At 39.0% G+C, this 19507-nt stretch overlaps 1 protein-coding gene and 1 long non-coding RNA gene across 8 annotated transcripts in view; both read right to left on the reverse strand.

Annotated features, from left to right (window-relative positions):
- The window catches only part of LOC139162125 (uncharacterized), a 36333-nt gene extending 19286 nt beyond the window's left edge, over nt 1-17047 (reverse strand). The window contains exons 1-4 of one of the 4 annotated variants that reach the window (XR_011558250.1): nt 16736-17046; nt 3300-3425; nt 2843-3049; nt 45-213 (exon numbers count right to left, since the gene is read on the reverse strand). This is a non-coding gene — a long non-coding RNA (uncharacterized lncRNA). Of the gene's footprint in view, nt 1-44; nt 214-2842; nt 3050-3299; nt 3426-16735 lie in introns of all 4 variants that reach the window. The other 3 variants (XR_011558248.1, XR_011558249.1, XR_011558251.1) reach the window with 3 other exon arrangements.
- A 47-nt stretch (nt 17048-17094) lies between these two features.
- The window catches only part of LOC139162116 (low-density lipoprotein receptor-related protein 8-like), a 67489-nt gene continuing 65076 nt past the window's right edge, over nt 17095-19507 (reverse strand). For all 4 annotated transcript variants that reach the window (XM_070742160.1, XM_070742156.1, XM_070742159.1 and 1 more), the window contains 2 exons: nt 18850-18961; nt 17095-17751 (listed from right to left, as the gene is read on the reverse strand). The gene's annotated coding sequence lies outside the window, so the exon portion shown is untranslated. The remainder of the gene's footprint in view (nt 17752-18849; nt 18962-19507) is intronic.

The raw sequence follows: 19507 nt of genomic DNA on the forward strand, positions 1-19507 counted from the left end.
AAACTATAGGTAGCTTTGAATTTGAAATGGGATGAAGTGCACACCTTTTTATGCATACTGATCCAATAGAGTCTATTAGTGATGTAATCAAGAGTCAATCCCGCGGGCTCTTCAGCAATTAATACCACAAGCACATGTCTGTCTGATCCATCCATCCCTGCAGCTTCTATTGCAGTCCCATCCTTCTCACCAAAATTCACCCAGTACATGTATCTGTGATAAGGTAGAAAACCAGAACAAAATGCTTCAAGAGCAGAGTTAAATCTTGACGTAGTCATGTTTGGAGTAGAGCTATTTAAATAATTGGGAGAAGTTAGTGTGACTACATTTAGGAAAATTTGCTGGCATTAATCTACTGCCATAATGTACATTTCTCTAATTCTTTGCTATTTATATGGGTTGGACATACATGCACAGATATACACAGAAAACAGTGTACAGTGGTACCTCTACTTAAGAACGCCTCTACTTAAGAACTTTTCTAGATCAGAACCGGGTGTTCAAGATGTTTTTTGCCTCTACTTAGAACCATTTTCTACTTAAGAACCCGAGCCTGGAAAAATTTCCAAGGAAATTTGAGAGTGGCACGAAGGCCCGGCTAGTTTCCTGCCATTCCCCCTTTAATCCCGGCCATCTCGGGCTTTTCTAGGCTGCCAGAGGAGCCTTTGGGTGGCGCTTAAGGAGGTTTTGGCAGTCCAGAGTGAACGAAGCATTTTCCTTTCTCTGGGCGCTTGCAGAGGGAATAAACCTCTGCCAGCGCCCAGAGAAAAGAAATGCTCCCTTCGCTCTGGGCAGCAACTGTCCTCCTCCTCTTCTTCCTCCCACCCAAATTCCAAGCTTTTATTTCCTTCCTAATGAGTTTTCATGCATTATTTGCCTTTACATTGATTCCTATGGGAAAAATTGCTTCTACTTACAAACGTTTATACTTAAGAATCTGATCACGGAACGAATTAAGTTCTTAAGTAGAGGTACCACTGTATATCTTTTGTGCAATTTGCCGTTTTGCTGTTTGCTGGGAGGCAAATTGCTGTTTTTTCCTTGTTTTCCTCCCCCAAAACTAAGGTGCATCTTACATTCCAGTGCATCTTATACTCCAAAAAATATGGAAGTTGCCCGGTGTCCAAATTTTGATCACACGACCATGGGGATGCCACAGTGCTCGTAAGGGTGAAAAACAGTCATAAGTCACTTTTTAAAAAGTGCTGTTGTAGCTTTGAATGGTTACTAAACAAACTGCTGTAAGTCGAACACTAACCGTATGTAAAAATTTGAGATTCCAGCTCTAAAGACTTATGGAATTTCTGGAAAGAACAGTGAATTCTTACTGGATTTGGCAACCTCTTGAAACTCTGGGCATTTTTAATAAATAATTTAGATCTTGGAGATGTTATATGGGCAGGCTTCAAATAACATAGTACTGGCAGGCATCATGTATGCATGAAATTATATCACTATTACAACACTGTAAATACAGTAGCGTCTATTCTGAAACTTGTACTTTTTTTCTGGAAATATAACCAGCTGCTTCGGCACCAAATTTTTCTCTAGGACCTTTACATAGCCCCTACCATCAATGAAACCAGTGAAAATGGCATGAGGATAATTGCTGGCCCAGTATAACTGCCCTGTGAACCAGTCTACAGAGATGCTGTTGACGCCACTGACATCTATAAGCAAAAAATAAATAAATACATTCAAGAAGACAAAATATGGGAAGAGGCTCAGTGACTTTTTGTTATACAGCGTTCCCTCAATTTTCGCGGGGGATGCGTTCCGAGACTGCCTGCGAAAGTCGAATTTCTGCAAAGTAGAGATGAGGAAGTAAATACACTATTTTTGGCTATGAACAGTATCACAAGCCTTCCCTTAACACTTTAAACCCATAAACTGCAATTTCTCATTCCCTTAGCAGCCACTTAGATTATTACTCACCATGTTTATTTATTAAACTTTATTTAAAAATATTTATTAAAGGCGGACGAAAGTTTGGCGATGACGTATGACGTCATCGGGTGGGAAAACCATGGTATAGGGAAAAAAACAGCGAAGTATTTTTTAATTAATATTTTTGAAAAACCGTGGTATAGCTGTTTCGTGAAGTTCGAACCCACGAAAATCGAGGGACCACTGTAGTCCATCTACATAATAAATAATCTTCTGTAAGAGGCTCTTTACAACACTTCTTTCTGAGGCAAAAGGGGTCTCTATGTAATGTTTTTCTGGTTATTTCAGCTTCCTGTAAATTTAACTTCATGATAATAGAATATATTTCATTTAATGGTCACCCATCATCAGTGTAATCAATGATTATGTCTTCATCAATGGTCACCTTCTATTATGTAGAAAATATTACATTTTTATCATCAGATTTTCTGTATGGTATTTGGGCTTTGGAGAGCTAACTGGAAATATCAGTGCCTTGAGTTGAATTACACATGGGTCTTCTCAAATTCTAAAAAGGCGAGGATATTTGGACAGTATTGGGGAAAAGATTTGGGGGTATTATAGGGGATTTATGTCATGTCAAGCTTTGAGACACACATTTTGCATGTTAAATCTCAAACTCCTCAGAAGGAAAACAATCCTTAATTTTTACTCCCATCAATTCAGATAGGCTCTAGGAATTGTGTTCCATTCCAAAGGAGTGCCACACCACACAATATAAAAAGACAAACTGAGGCACAATTGACTATAAAACTGATCTTGACAAATTTTAGGTTCATCCCAAAGAAAATTAGGATTGATCTAGAACTGGAGCTGAAATATGGATGCAAAAATATGAGTGCATACAAAAGGGTTAATTTTTGATTCTGGATTTACCTGTAGTAAATAATTTTACCTGGATAAAAAATCATCTCACTTTTTCCAGACACATAAACATGCAGTTTTTTATCTTCACCAACCCAATAATAGCTTCTCCTTAAGAGGTCATAAGCTACAGAGACAGGTTTTGTTTTTGTAGATATTAGACTCTCCAGGTGATGCATCTTTAAATCCAGGAGGACAAGACCTTGAGGGACAGCTAGTAGCATTTTGGTGGCACCATCTGAACAGAAAAGAACTTTAACTACCTTTGCTCTAATACATAGTCAAATTCAGCCACCTCAATTTGAAGCACTCTTGATCTGAGCTGGCACTGCACCTCTTAGAATTCTTAACCAGCTAACAATATATAGGATTTAATTATGTCTCAAATCACTTGTTAATTCTGACTCAGGTGAAACTAAGAGATCTCATCTATTTTTTCAGCCCTTAGACTCATTGCATGTTAATTGTACTGTGGACTGAAAGCTTACCTATAACATTGCAAAGGGTTCCATTGACGAGTTCATATCCTTCAACACACTCACAGGTAAAAGAACCTAATGTGTTCTTGCACAATTGATTACAAGGACTGTATGCTGTTTCACATTCATCAATATCTGCAAAGAACAAAACAACGCTGTTGAAAGTTGCTATAAATTGTAAAGGCAGTTACATCAAAAAGTGTAATCATTTATAGAAAAAATTATGTGCACACAATAAACCTGGGAAGATCCTTAAAAAATAATAATCAAGCAATAGATCTGCAAACACCTAGAAGCAAACAAAGTTATAACCAAAAGGCAACATGGGTTTATCAAAAAAAAAGAGATCATGCCAAACAAATGTTATTTCATTCTTTCACCAAGTGACAAAATTAGTGGACCAGCAAAATGCTGTGGACATAGTATACTTGGATTGCAAAAGGCATTTGACCAATTAGACCACAATCTACTTCTTGGTAAACTAAAAAATGTGGAATAGTCAGCATCACCACCAGATGGATCCATAACTGGTTAACAATCTGCACATATTGTGCAGTCCTTAAAGGAACTACATCTACATGAAAGGCAATAAGCAGTGGGGTACCCCAAGGTTCTGTTTTAGGCTCAGTACTCTTCAATATCTTCACAAACAATTTAGATGGGGGAATAGAAGGGGAACTTGTCCATCTTTCATGGCCAAATTTTATTTTATGAATGGTGTGCATGCATAAGATTTGATTGGTTTTTATATAAATGGGTTTTATTGGGGTTAGTTTTTTAGAGCTTATATTCGACTTCTTTTTTATTGTTGTATCTTTTTGTATTGTTATTATGTTGTAAGCCGCCATGAGTCCTTCAGGATTGGGCAGCATAGAAGTCAGATAGATAGATAGATAGATAGATAGATAGATAGATAGATAGATAGGATAAGATAAGATAAGATAAGAAAAGAAAAGAAAAGATAAGATAGATAGATAAATAAATAAATAAATAAATTCATCACATTTGCAAATGACACCAAGCTAACATGAATAAGTTAAAGATCCAGAAGGATCTTGACAGACTTAAACACTGAGCCCTATAAATTCAGTGTAAAGTTAAGGTTTTACACTTAGGCAAGGAAAATCAAATGTACAGGTATAGAACTAGTGGAACCTGGCTCAATAGCAGCAATTTTGAGAGGGATCTTGGAGTCCTAGTGGACAACCATTTATGAGCCAGCAATATGCAACAGCAGCAAAAAAAGCCAATGCAATCATAGGTTGCATTAATAGAGGGATAAAATCAAGACCATGTGACATATTTCTACTGCTTTATAAAGTCTTAGTGTTGTGGTTCCGTCTGAGGCCCCTCCGGGAACGGCTGACCTTCTGACGGTTTCCAGCTCAGAGGGAGAGGCTGAGGAACAGGAGGTGCAGACAGACGAGGAGGAGGAATCCCAGGCTGAAGAAGAGGGAGGACAGCCAGAGTCCCACCAGGGGGAGCTCTCCCCAGCAAGCAGCCTGGATTCCTTAGAGGAAAGTGCACAAGCCATAATTGATCTGCGACAACGAAGAGCTACTCAGAGACGGAATCAATTGGCTAAATACTTTCAGCATTAAAGTGGCAACAGCTGGGTTTGGGTGTGGTGCTCTTGGGAAAGGCTAAAAGGCAGACCCACCCTTCCTGGCTTGTGGAGTTTTATCTTTGAGAGTCGTGGGACCTGACTGTGAACTTTGGCGTCTTGGAATCCTGGTTTGTGCCTTTGACTATTGAAACCTTGGGGGTGTGTGCCAGCAAGAAGCTTGCTGTATTGTCTGGACATCAGGACCCTGCTGTACCGTATTATATCCTGTCTGTTGGGAAGAACAGGTTTTCCTCTGTGCTTATTTTTTCCAGTTATAAAATACTTTTGGCTTTTACCAGAGTGTCTGGCTGTTTTTTCCAGTTGGTGTTGAGGTCTGGGGGAACCCAGACAGAACACTTAGTAAGGCCACTCTTAGAACACTGGATCCAGTTTGAGTCATCAAATTATAAAAATGATGTTGAGACTCTGGAAAGAGTACAGAAAAGAGAAACAAATATGATTCAGGGGCTGGTGGCTAAAACATATGAAGAACAATTGCAAGAATTGTTAGGTCTAGTCTAGAGAAAAGAAGGACTAGGGGTGACCATGATGAAAATGTTCCGATACTTGAGGGGCTGCCACAAAGAGGAATAGCTCAAGCATCAGAACATTTCCAAAGCATCAGAAGGCCAGACGAGTAGCAATGGATGAAAACTAATAGAGTAACCTAGAACTAAGGAGGAATTTCCTGACAATGAAAACAATTGACCAGTCGAACAAAAGGGTTGCCTTCAGAAGTTGTGAGTGCTCCATCACTGGAGGTTTTTATGAGATTGGATAGTCGTTTGTTTGAAATTTTATAGGGCAGTGATGGTGAACCTTTTTTCCCCTCGGGTGCCAAAAGAGCATGCGTGTGGGCAATGGTGCATGTGAGTGCCCACACCCATAATTCAATGTCTGGGAAGGCCGAAAACAGCTTACCCCGCCCTCCAGAGACCCTCTAGAGGTCAGAAACAGCCTGTTTCCCAACTTCTGGTGGGCCCAGTAGGCTCGTGTTTTACCCTCACCAGGCTCCAAAGGCTTCCCTGGAGCCAGAAGAGGATGAAAACACCCTCCCCCTGGAGGCTGTCTGGAAGCCAAAAATGCCATCCCAGAGCCTCTGTGTGAGCCAAAAATCAGCTGGCCAGCACCCACATGTACGTTGGGGCTGAGCTAGGGCAAGGGCTCATGTGCCAGCAGATATGGCTCCACGTGCCACCTGTGACACCCATGCCATAGGTTTGCCATCACTGGTATAGGGTCTTTTGCTTGTGCCGGTGTTCAGACTAGAAACCTTGAAACCTTTGTTATTCTGATACTATTGTTATTGGCATAGTTTAATTGCCTAGTTTATATACAGTATATAAAAGCGAAAAACCACTCATGTTGTAATCACAAAATCTCCAGAACCATAAAGCCTATGAACTGTTAGGTGCTCAATAAGAAAGGATTTTTTCCAAAATGTCCACAGCAGCATTAGTATTTCCTATATTATTATTAACATGCTCTGATGCTAAGAGGTTCTACTCCCCCTCCCCACCTGAAAATAAATCTGTTCCAAATGCAAAATACAAGCACAGGAGAGGAGTTTCACTTTTACTTTCACAGTAGCAAATAGCTAAGTCAGGGCCAAGCTCCTTCCTGTCTCCTTCTTGTTCACACAGCAAATACTTCTTTTAGTTTTCAAACAGATCTTTTGTACAGATCTGTAGGTCGTGCAATTAGGAAAAGACAAGTAAGGGAACACAAATATCATCAAACTCATCTCCAAGTAAGTAGACAGACTGCAAAAACATATTATTAACATGCTCCTATGCTAATTAGTTAAATGTTCTACTTCTCCTTCCAACCTGAAAATAACTCTGCAGAGAATGGGACAGCACAGGAGAGGCTTCTGTGGGACAAAGCGGAAGGAGAAAAGGGTACAGGATAGGATAGGATAGTCTTCTATGTTTCTATGTTTCTATATTGTGTGATGGATGATGGATAAATAATACAGTGTCAAAACCTCTGTAGTTCAAAAGGCAATCAGTTTCTGCTGGATGGTGATAGCTTTAGGACAGTGTTTCCCAACCTTGGCAACTTGAAGATATTTGGACTTCATATAAATATTACATAAGTGGTATTTTACTCCCGTTCAACTCGCACACTTTCAGCAGAATGTCAGGTGGAATTGTTGGCATGGGTGTCAAGATAAAGGAGTGTTTATGCATATGTTTTGGAAATGCTTGATAGTGCAGGAATTTTGGCAAAAAGTGAAAGAGGATATCAATCGAATGCTAAATATACAATGGACAATCACTAAGGAAATGGCAGTACTAAAGCAATGGGAGAATTTAGAGAAATAAAAAAAGCAGCTATAGAAAGCGCTCAGGCAGTAATAGTTTTGAATTGGAAGGATGCGACAAAATGGACAATGCAAAATTGGTATAGGTACATGGTGGACCATATTCAATTTGAAATAATGGATAAAAGGATAAATTCGGATAATGAAACTGAGTTGGGACAACTGATGGGACGGTGGGACAAGGTAAGACGATATATGATGAGCAGAATCCGAGACCAAGCTACAAGAAATAAATTGGAATCATTCTATAATATGTAAATAGATATATTGCTCTTGGGTCAAGTGGACTATACAAGGAACACCCCCGATTTGGTGGTGGGGAATGTGTGTGTGCCTGGGTGGTGGGCACATTGCACTATGCACTGTTTTATGTTGTGTGTATATAAACTTGTTACAAATTAATAAAAAAAATAATTTAAAAAAAAAGATATTTGGAATTCAACTCCCAGAATTCCCCAGCCAGCAAATGCTGGCTGGGGAATTCTGGGAGTTGAAGTCCAAATATCTTCAAGTTGCCAAGGTTGGGAAACACTGCTTTAGGAAGCGACTTTGCATCTTTAGAGACATGAGAACTTGCACCACCACTGCCTTCAGCGTCCTCGAGCAAAGGTCTCCAGCTTCCTTGATAAAATATAAAAGATGGTATATAAAGATAAAGTAAGTGGAAAGGGCAGTCAAAAGTCCCAAAAGAAAAGTGGCAGTGTTGTGCTATTTCTGTGAACACCGTGCAGTTATGCCATGTTAATATTTTACCAGCTATTACATTTTTCGAATAGCAGGCATTGTACAATTGCAATGATGCAAGGTGGGGCTTTTCCAAATCTCAAAACAACTGAGAAAAGGAACCTGGAAAGGAACATGCTGTCTAACCTTAATTATCCAACAACTAAACAGCTGGCTGGCCGATTCTGCAGCAGTGGCCAATGCACACCACTCACCCACAGACATCAGCACCTTAATGCCAAGTTTTCTGCCTCTCTAGTTCATTATGTTGTAAACATAGAAACATAGAAGACTGACGGCAGAAAAAGACCTCATGGTCCATCTAGTCTGCCCTTATACTATTTTCTGTATTTTATCTTAGATGTTTATCCCAGGCATGTTTAAATTCAGTTACTGTGGATTTATCTACCACGTCTGCTGGGAGTTTGTTCCAAGGATCTACTACTCTTTCAGTGAAATAATATTTTCTCATGTTGCTTTTGATCTTTCCCCCAACTAACTTCAGATTGTGCCCCCTTGTTCTTGTGTTCACTTTCCTATTAAAAGCACTTCTCTCCTGGACCTTATTTGACCCTTTAACATATTTAAATGTTTCGAACATGTCCCCCCCTTTTCCTTCTGTCTTCCAGACTATACAGATTGTATAGTACTGTATTATATAGTTGATTTCCATATTTCATAATGGTTCAGTAGGAGTTATATTTATTTTGATGAGGGCATATGTGGTTCAATTGTCTTCCAATTTCTGAAGCCATGCATTGGGGCAAATAGACACAAACATACACACACACATACACACACAGAGGGGGGCTTGTATAACAATGTTGGGATTATTTAAAAGAAAGGTACAGTAAGTCTAATTTTTTATGCTGAAAAGGAAAACCAGTTTTATGCAGGGTTTAAAGCTTTAGACTAGAAGCTAGAAGTTTAGTTCTAGTCCTTCTTTAAGTACCAAGCCATCTGGATGACCTTGGGCCAGTCACTCCCTCTCAGCCCTGGGACGCAGACAATGGCAAACCACTTCTGAAATTTTGCCAAGATAACCTCAGGGACCTGTCCAGGCAGTTGTCAGGAGTCAAGACTGATTCAAAGGCACCAAAACAAATACTGTATAGTGGTACCTCGGCATTTGTTGTTAATTGGTTTTGGGAGGTGCGATAAGTATTAAAATGACCAGTGGAAAGCAAACCATGTGACTTAACAAGCGATCCTTTGTTTTGGCCAGAAAGGGTAGCGAGTCACAAGGCAGCCAAGATTGACAGCTGCTAGCTTGCATGCCGAGTATCAAACAAGTAGTAGTACCACAACAAAAGTTTTGCATCAAAATGCGTCAAGTACCAAATTTAATTATTTTTATAGCAGCCAAGTACTAAGGTACTATTATATATGCCTGTGATGGCCACCTATGGCACACGGTCCACAGTGGCACATGCAGCCATATCAGAGGGCACGTGAGACATGTTTTAGTTTCAGTGTGCGTGCGCATGATGGGCAGCTAATTTTCAGCCTTGGGAAAAGGCTGTTTCGTCTTCCGGATGCTCCAGGGAAGCATCATTGGTAAATGCAAAGAGGTAAATCTGGAATAAGACACTTTTCCCCCTTTTTTCTCCCCCTTTTGAAAGGCCCAGAAAGTCTGTTTGGGCCTCACTTTTGGTATCTTCCCCCTACTTCTCTCCTTCCCACCCCACAACTATGTCGCTAAGACACTAACACCACGATCGGAAGCCTTGATTCAGAAGTAATGTTGGCTGCTAATTCTTATTCCCAGGTGCAGGATCATAGAAGAAAAAAGGTGGCTGTAAATGATAACATTGGCTAGAGTAGAATAGGGAGAGGGATAGGGACAGGACAGGACAGAAATAGAACAGAACAGAATCACAGAGTTGAAAGGGATCTTGAAGGTCTTCTAGTCCAACCCCCAGATCAAGCAGGAAACCCTATACCATTTTAGACAAACAGTTGTCCAATCTCTTCTTTAAAATTTCCAGTGCATTCACAATTTCTGCAGGCAATCTGTTCCGCTCATTAATTGTTCTGTTAGGAAATTTCTCCCAAGTTCTAGGTTGCTTTTCTCTTTGATTATTTATTTATTTTATTTATTTTATTCTATTTATTGGATTTGTATGCTGCCCCTCTCCGTAGACTCGGGGCGGCTAACAACAGTAACAAAAAACAGCATATAAATCCAATACTAAAACAACTAAAAAAACCTTATTGTAAAACCAAACATCCATCCATACAAACATACCATACATGAATTGTAAAGGCCTAGGGGGAAAGAATATCTCAGTTCCCCCATGCCTGACGGCAGAGGTGGGTTTTAAGGAGCTTATGAAAGGCAAAGAGGGTGGGGGCAATTCTAATGTCCGGGGGGAGTTGGTTCCACAGGGCCGGGGCCACCACAGAGAAGGCTTTTCCCCTGGGACCCGGCTTCTTGTCCTGCCTTCAGATGCTTTGGAGAATAGCCCAGCTCCCTCTTCTTTGTGGCATCCACTGTGATATTAGAACATTGCTATCATGTCACCCCTAGTCCTTCTTTTCACTAGATAAATTGAATTCCAGCAAATGTTCTTTATATATTTTAGCCTCCACTCCCCTAATCATCTTTGTTGCTCTTCTCTACACTCTTAATATATTTTTTTTACATTGTAGCAACCAAAACTGGATGCATTATTCCAAGTATGATCTTACCAAGGCATTATAAAGTGGTATTAACATTTCACATGATCTTTATTCTATCCCTCTATTAATGCAGCCTAGAACTATGTTGGTTTTTTGGGAAGCTGCGGCACACTGCTGGCTCATAATTAAGTGATTAGAACTCCAAGATCTGTCTCAGAGTTACTACTATTGAGCCATGTGCCATCTACTGTATTCTATACCTGTGCATTTGGTTTTTCTTCCCTAAATGTAGAATCTTACTTTTTTTCACCGTTGAATTGGAACATCAAGGAAAAAGAGAAGTCAAGCAGGTCTTCTCTTGAAAGAAGAGCTGGTTTTTTAAAAATAGATATAAAACCCTGTGTTTTTTTTAAAAAAAATAGATATAAAACCCAAGCTGGGATAAAGGTGGCAAATGGGGGGGGAAAATTAGCCTTCTGATTTGATAAGTACTGTTGCACTGAGCCTGAATAACAGAGAAAAAATGGATAGTGTTCCCAGAATTAACTTGCCTGACTTCAAAAGTGCTCCCACACTCCACATAAAAATAAATGCAGGATCCCCAACCTATCATTAATGTCTGCATCACCAAAAAGTAGGGTGGGAATCAGAGTTTACAGCACAATCCTACCTTTTTCCGCTCAGAGTGTATTGACTTTATCTCTACATGCCACTGTAAAGGATTAGTAGATTGCCATCATACTTCCTTCTTTCCCTGTAGCTGATTAAACCAGGGATAAAGAGATAAACTCCGTTCTTCGGAGCAAGAGTGGTTGTCACTTCTGGCTTGTAATGGATTTTAAATTCAGCTTCCCAAAAACATGAAAATAATGACTGGTTCAAGTAAAGGCAAAGTACCGAGAAGGTATAGGTAAGCCTCCACTTTTAATTAAGAAACCATATCCAAGAAGGGACAGTAAAAAGAGTGCTGCAGACATGTGACTTCATAAAGTCAATTGCATTGTTTATTTATTTTATTTATTTATTTTGTCCAATGCACAACAATACACAATGGAGGTTATAAAGGTTATACTCGAGTAAAATATATTAGAGAAAGAATAGAAGTGAAAATTTAGGAATAGAATATATCAATTAGAGAATAGGAGGATATAATGAGAGTAGTATAAGAAGAATAGAATAGAAAATAGTAGATATGAGATATAGGAGAGACAATAGGACAGGGGACGGGAGACACGCTACTGTACATATGCATGCCCTTATTGACCTCTTAGGAATCTGGAGAGGTCAACTGTGGATAGTCTGAGGGTAAAATGTTGTGGGTTAGGGGAAGATACTACGGAATCCGGCAATAAGTTCCATGCTTCGACAACTCGATTACTAAAGTCTTATTTTTTACAGTCCAATTTGGAGCGGTTAATATTAAGCATGTATCTGTTGTGTGCTCTTGTGTTGTTGTGGTTGAAGCTGAAGTAGTCATTGACAGGCAGGACGTTGCAGCATATGATCTTGTGGGCAATACTTAGATCATGTTTAAGATGTTGTAGTTGTAAGCTTTCTAGACAAAAGTATGCATGTTTGGGATGGCAACCACAATAATGGAAAATAAGCAGTGTCTCTCCATCTTAGATCCTCCACATAACACTCCCACCTTTCCTCAACTTGTCTCACACTCAAATGCTAAGAAATACACTGACTCCTGGTCTTGTTACTATCACAGAATAGACAAATGGATAAGTTTAATCCTCTGCTACCTCAAAGGCTTTCAGGTTGGACTTTCACGTGGCCATCTGGCTGTAACCTTCAAAATGGATATAAATTGTAAAAGTAGAAAATGTTGAATTCTAAATAGCACTTTTATTTTAATACTGAGGCATTATCCCAGCCATATACTCACTACTTTTTAAAAGCCTTCTTCCTTTATGGAAAAACATGTTTTTGTAACTACACACATTATTTTCAACTTCCCTTAGTAATTCCTAGTCCAACCCCAGGGTAGCATTAAAAGTAGTATCTATCTATCTATCTATCTATCTATCTATCTATCTATCTATCTATCTATCTATCTATCTATCATCTATCTATCTATCTATCTATCTATCTATCTATCTATCTATCTATCTATCTATCTACCTACCTACCTACCTACCTACCTACCTACCTACATATCTATCTATTAGATTTGTATGCCACCCCTCTCCGCAGACTCGGGGCGGCTCAAAACAGCAATAAAACAATTCATGACAAATCTAATAATTTAAAAACATTTTTAAAAACCCGTTATTAAGCAGACATACACACAAACATACCATACATAAATTGTATAGGCCCGGGGGAGATATCTCAATTCCCCCATGCCTGGCAGCAAAGGTGGGTTTTAAGAAGTTTACGAAAGGCAAGGAGGGTGGGGGCAGTTCTTATCTCCGGGGGGAGCTGGTTCCAGAGAGTCGGGGCCACCACAGAGAAGGCTCTTCCCCAGGGACCCGCCAAGCGACATTGTTTAGCCGACAGGACCTGGAGAAGGCCAACTCTGTGGGACCTAATCGGTCGCTGGCATTCGTGCGGCAGAAGGCGGTCCCAGAGAGATCAGATGCTTGTAAACAAAAATAATCCTTGTGTGTTGTTAATAGATTTTTTTAAAGAATTACATAACAGGCAGGAGTCCAAAGTCAATGGATTTTGGATCTGAAAGCAGCTCAGCTGAAATATGCCTCTCATATACCACAGGCATAAGTCTCTGTCATTCATTCATAAGAATTATGAATCAAATGTTAGTAAAGCAGAATCATTTTGCCTTGATAGTAGAAACTGCCCACTGTTAAAAGCATCAGGTTATCCTCTGGCAGGAGAGACAGGGAAAAGGGCTGAGAGAAGGGGGAAAATACCTATGGCTTGGCAAAAATGCACCTATGTTTCATGTACAAAAAATCCCAATTTAAACACCTCTAATTAAATCAACTCCTCTAATAGAAAATGGGATTGAGAAAATACATGCCCCAAAATCCTGGGGTTGTGGGCCAGATATTCAAGGAGAGTTCCCCTTCCTTTTGGGAGAGTGAACCCATGTTAAGTAGCTAAGATGGCGAAGTAGCTCATACTAAGGTCTACAGTCAACTGTTTTTTTTCCCTTTTAATGTGATTTACTGGTTTAAACCCTTTTTAAACCAGAGATAGCACGCGACAGTCTTGGTACGCCTGGAATGCACTACCTGACTCTCTTGTTATATCCTCAAATCCCCATAGATTTAACCTTAAACTATCTACCGTGGACCTCACCCCATTCTAAGAGGTCTGTAAAGGGGCGTACATAAGTGCACCAGCATGCCTACCGTCCCTGTCCTATTGTCCCCATTTATTTGTACCCTGTTTCCCCAAAAATAAGTCACCCCCGAAAGTAAGACATAGGAGAGGTTTCATAGAATTGCCTAATATAAGGCATCCCCCGAAAGTAAGATGTAGGAGACGTTCTGTTTCGCAGCATTCCTGAACAGAACATATATAACATATATTTGAAGAAAGTATAATTGTTGTATATGGAAATAATGGTACGGTACTAGTAAGAAATTCTTGATAGGATTGTTTGTCTGGTTATGCTGGTTTGTGATGACAACTACTGTACAGTATATAATAAATGTTCTTTTTTTGTTGTTCAGCAATAAATGTGAATTCTTCTTCACTGAAAAAAAAATAAGACATCTCCTGAAAATAAGAGGTAGTACATCTTTGGGAGCAAAAATTAATATAAGATGCTGTCTTATTTTCGGGGAAACAGGATACTCATTTTCTGTGTTCATGTCCATGTCTATACTTATATCTGTTATCTCGTATATGTTTGACAAACTAACTAACTAACTGAATAAAATATCTAAGAATAGTCCTCGCAAGGCTAAATATTCTACACTCAACCAGCATTTCTGCTAGGGGTGTGGATGGCTAGGACTAAGGACTTGTTTACTTACTTACTTACTTACTTACTTACTTACTTACTTACTTACTTACTTACTTACTTACTTACTTACTTACTTATTTTTTATGCTGTCCACTCCCGAAGGACTCTGGGTGGCTTACAACAATAAAAATAATATTTAAAAAGTTTAAAATCCCATTATTAGAATCATACCATGTCATACAATCTTACTATGGCCAGAACCAAAGAGGCATCAATTGCTCAAGCCAGTAGAGTGGGAGCAGTATAGATCTTGGGGGGGTAGATGGTTCCAGAGAGCCGGTGCCACCACAGAGAAGGCCCTCCCCCACGGCCCTACCAGCCAACATTGCTTAATCGACGGGACCCAAAGAAAGCCAACCCTGTGGGCTCTAATTGGTCACAGGGAGCTAAGGATTAAGACTAATCCTTTCTTTCTGTTTACTGTGCTTTGCTTTAACCAACATTTGCATTTGTATCCTGGTGCAGCACAAGGGAGCAAGGTGGGTGTGGACAATGATGAAGTATTAAAACAGCACTTCCTTGATAGTAAAACAATCTTAAATGTTTGAATTATTTTACATGGTTGGGCTTTATCTCAGCGTTAAAACAGTAACAATTCTAACCTATTCATTCATGCTCCAGAGGGAGGACTACTTAGCAAGACAATCAATAGATGGACATTAGCATGGGAAATGTACTAAAGTTGTAATACCAACACAGTGCAGCTCCCAAGCCACCTCACATGACTGGAAAAGACCAGTACTCTAATAGAAGTGCACTAACAAAACATGTTTGAGTAGAACAGGATCACTTCCATCACACTGCGTGCATAAGCGCACCATTGTGCCTACCGTCCCTGTCCTATTGTCTTCTTTTATCATTATTTACTACTTATGTTATGCTTATACAAACTACAATCCTATACTTGTTCGACAAAATAAATAAATAATAAAAATAAAATAAAATAAAGTATATAAATACTGATCATGAAAAGATTCTCTAATAATTGTCACCTATTTCCATACCAAGCAACCGATGGTCCCATGCTAACAACGGTAAGTCAATAAGGAAGTGAACTCTGGAACTGTTCTTATACTTTGAAAGCATCTTGTACACAAAAGAAAGGGCAGGGCAGATACACTTTTATGCCTTTTTCCAATAAAGAACATTTAATTGGATGGTGTAAGCTCTTCAAATATATAGTTGTGTACTTTCACAGGCAAGGCTGGTTTCATAGGAGAAACTATACATGCTGAGCATGATACTGATGCTACTTTGTTAGGGTCAACCGAGGGTGAAAAGCCTACTTCCGGTAATGCCCCCAAGAAGTATTTTATTCATTTGTTTGTTTATTTTGTTGAGTACGTATTGGTAGTATACAAAGATATAATAATATTTATATTCATGATACTAGTAAAAGAGAAACATTAGGAGAGGGGATGGAAGGCACTCTGGTGTACTTATGCACGCCCCTTACTGACCTCTTAGGAATCAGGAGACGTCAACAGTGGATAATCTAAGAGTAAAGTTTTGGGGTTAGGTGATGATACTACAGGGACTGGTAGTGAGTTCCATGCATCAACTAATCGGTTACCAAAGTCGTATTTCCAGCAGTCGAGTTTAGAAAGGTTTGCTTTAAGTTTGTATCTGTTGTGTGCTCAAGTGCTTTTGTGATTGAAACTGAAGTAGCTGTTGACAGGAAGGACATTGTAGCAGATGATTTTATGGGCTATGCTTAGGTCGTGTTTTAGATGACGTAGTTCTAAGTTTTCTAAACCTAGGATTGTATGTCTAGTTGCATAGGGTATTCTGTTGCGAGAAGAGCAATGGAGGACTCTTCTAGTAAAGTATCTGTGGACATTTTCTAGAGTATTTATGTTTAAAATGTGGTGTTTTCTTCCATATTCCCCCCCTCCTGGCAATGCTTTACAATCTTCTACCAACTGTGTAGTTTGATGCCGCTATGGATTGATAATAAAGTTGGAGAGAAAAATCCCCTCTTCTTCATTCACCAAATCACCTATTCTTCTGCAATGAAGCTGTATCTACTCACATTATAAGCTTGTTAGGAAAGAGAACTGTGCTGTGCTGGCAACCCAAAATGGAACTAAACAGTGTTGCTTGTTTTAAAGAGCAATGCTACATGATGATCCTGAGTTGGCCTAGGCAAAAATTCCCAGGAATGTTGCTAATTCAATGAAGAGCCATGAAGCAGTCATTAGTGGAAGAACTGGAAAACCCACCCAAGATTTCATGATGGGACAATGCTACTCAGTGCCAAAGGCTCTAGGAAGAAAAGAGAAAGGAAGACCAGGTTCTACCAGCCAAAAGTGTTGTTCCGGCTATACAAACACACACACACATACACATATATATCCTTATCTCTAAATAGAAATGTTAGAAACTTTTTAGTCAACAGAATCCATATGCATACAAGCAGGGGGGGAAAAACTATGCTACAATCTATTCAGTAGAGGAAAAATGGAATTTTCAAATAATTTTCCACTTAAACCACAGTAAATCATTAAGGGAGAATGGAAAGTAGCGACCAGTGTAAATATAAATCTTTCCAAAAAAATACACCTGCAAAAATGAAAGCAAATGCTATTTGATATTTTAATGAAAGGGAAAAATCACAAGAGATGCTTTGCATTGCGTCTTGCATCTAAACTCATGAATTCATAAAAGCCTGTGAAAGAGGGATTAGTAAAATTTAGCAGGTCTGGGACACAAATCATATCATTCAAAGGGCTGAATTCTTGTAGGATCTTAAAATCATTTGAGCCAAAGTTTTTATTTTGCATTCGGTTTTTCATACAATCATATGTCATCCTTTATTTGCAAAGCTGATATGTGACTCTAGGCATAGTACTATACAGCTTGCCAACTGGGTAAGTGCTGCTAGTTGAGGACTAGATCCAGATACGCCGTTTGGCCTCTAGAAGTGATTGCAATTCATTTCACTGGGTCTCCACCTCACTGTAAAACCAGAATCCAACTCATGCTATCAGCAGAATCTCTCCATGTTTGCTACTTTCAGCTGGCTTTTAAAAGGCTATTTAAATAACTTTTAAAAATGCTATTTAAAATGAACAGTAAAAGACTGAGTGTTAATATAATAAATACGACATTGAGAAATTCCCATTCTGAAAATCTGCACAATCGCTGGTTTCCAGCTGGAAAAGAGGTTTATAGTTCACATAGTTCGTTTTTCTTACAAATCTGTGCTTGTCTTTGTCGTCAGAGGAGTTACCATTTCCTATTGGGGGGAAAAACCAAAAGTCAACATTTTATATTATATTCTTTGCCTGTTTAGATTTTTTCCCTTCATTTTGCAAGATCCTGCAGCCAGGGTGTGTGTTTGCATGCTCGTTTTATCTAATCAAGCACAATCTATAAAGAAACTCTACCAGCTTTGCAAAATAAGACACAGTTAATTTAAATAGCAAACTATCCTTCAATCAGTCTCAAAATCAATTTCTATAGGGAAAGAAAGGTTGTGATTCTAGAACTTTTCAACTCAAAAAAACTGCACACAGGTTACTATCCTTGATTTTAAATTATATTCAAATATTTAAATTATGTTATAAATTTATAAATTATATTTAAATATTTAGAAACATAGAAGATTGACGGCAGAAAAAGACCTCATGGTGCATCTAGTCTGCCCCTGTACTATTTCCTACATTTTATCTTAGGATGGATATATGTTTATCTCAGGCATGTTTAAATTCAGTTACTGTGGATTTGCCAACCACGGCTGCTGGAAGTTTGTTCCAAGCATCTACTACTCTTTCAGTAAAACAATATTTTCTCATGTTGCTTCTGATCTTTCCCCCAACTCACCTCAGATTGTGTCCCCTTGTTCTTGTGTTCACTTTCCTATTAAAAACACTTCCCTCCTGGACCTTATTTAACCCTTTAACATATTTAAATGTTTCGATCATGTCCCCCCTTTCCCTTCTGTCCTCCAGACTATACAGATTGAGTTCATAAAGTCTTTCCTGATACGTTTTATGCTTAAGACCTTCCACCATTCTTGTAGCCCATCTTTGGACCCGTTCAATTTTGTCAATATCTTTTTGTAGGTGAGGTCTCCAGAACTGAACACAGTATTTCAAATGTGGTCTCACCAGCGCTCTATACAGTGGGATCACAATCTCCCTCTTCCTGCTTGTTATACCTCTAGCTATGCAGCCAAGCATTCTACTTGCTTTCCCTACTTCCTGACCGCAGTAAATTATTTAAATTATATTTAAATATAAAGGTGCTATAATTCATTCAAGATTATAGAGAAAGCTACCCAGTGTATGTGCTTGGGACTGAAATAAGACTTTAAAATATTAGAAGCTGTTACCTGGCCTGGGTCATAAGCAGCATTGATGCACGTTTCATCTTCAACAAAGCTGTCAGATTGGTTATCCTTCTGGTAGATGGCCAATGTTTTATCAGATTCCGTACTGGATGCCCTTTGAGAAAGAGAGACAGAATTCTAATGTGTACAACAGTTTAAATGCCAGGTTGTTTTTCAGAGTTGTAATTTTACATTAGCATTAGTCCCATTACCACATTTCCAATATCATGTTGGCAACTGCCTCATAAAGACCATAGTTGTTGTTTATTTCAAGATACCTTCATAGTCCTACACATAGGTCAATACTCCATGAACTACAATGTGTTCAACAGCAAAAATAACCAAAGATCAAGAACAGCGAAACACACAGTTGAGGCATACCAACATAGGCAACACCTCCTGTATAAACAGAGGCACAGAATCAAGATCAGTACTGTTTTATAAAAACCCTAGTAAGATCACAGCTGGAATATTGCAACCAATTTTGGTCACCATACTACAAAAAAGATGTTGAGACTTCGGAGAAAGTTCAGAGAAGAGCAACTAAGATGAAACTAAATCTCATGTCATCTGGAGACTAAAACATAGGAAGAACAACTTCAGGATTTGGGTTTGGTTAATCTAAAAAAAAAAGAATTAGGGTGACATGATAGCAATATTC

This window comes from Erythrolamprus reginae, chromosome 2 (assembly GCF_031021105.1).
Source record: "Erythrolamprus reginae isolate rEryReg1 chromosome 2, rEryReg1.hap1, whole genome shotgun sequence".
NCBI lineage: Eukaryota > Metazoa > Chordata > Lepidosauria > Squamata > Dipsadidae > Erythrolamprus > Erythrolamprus reginae.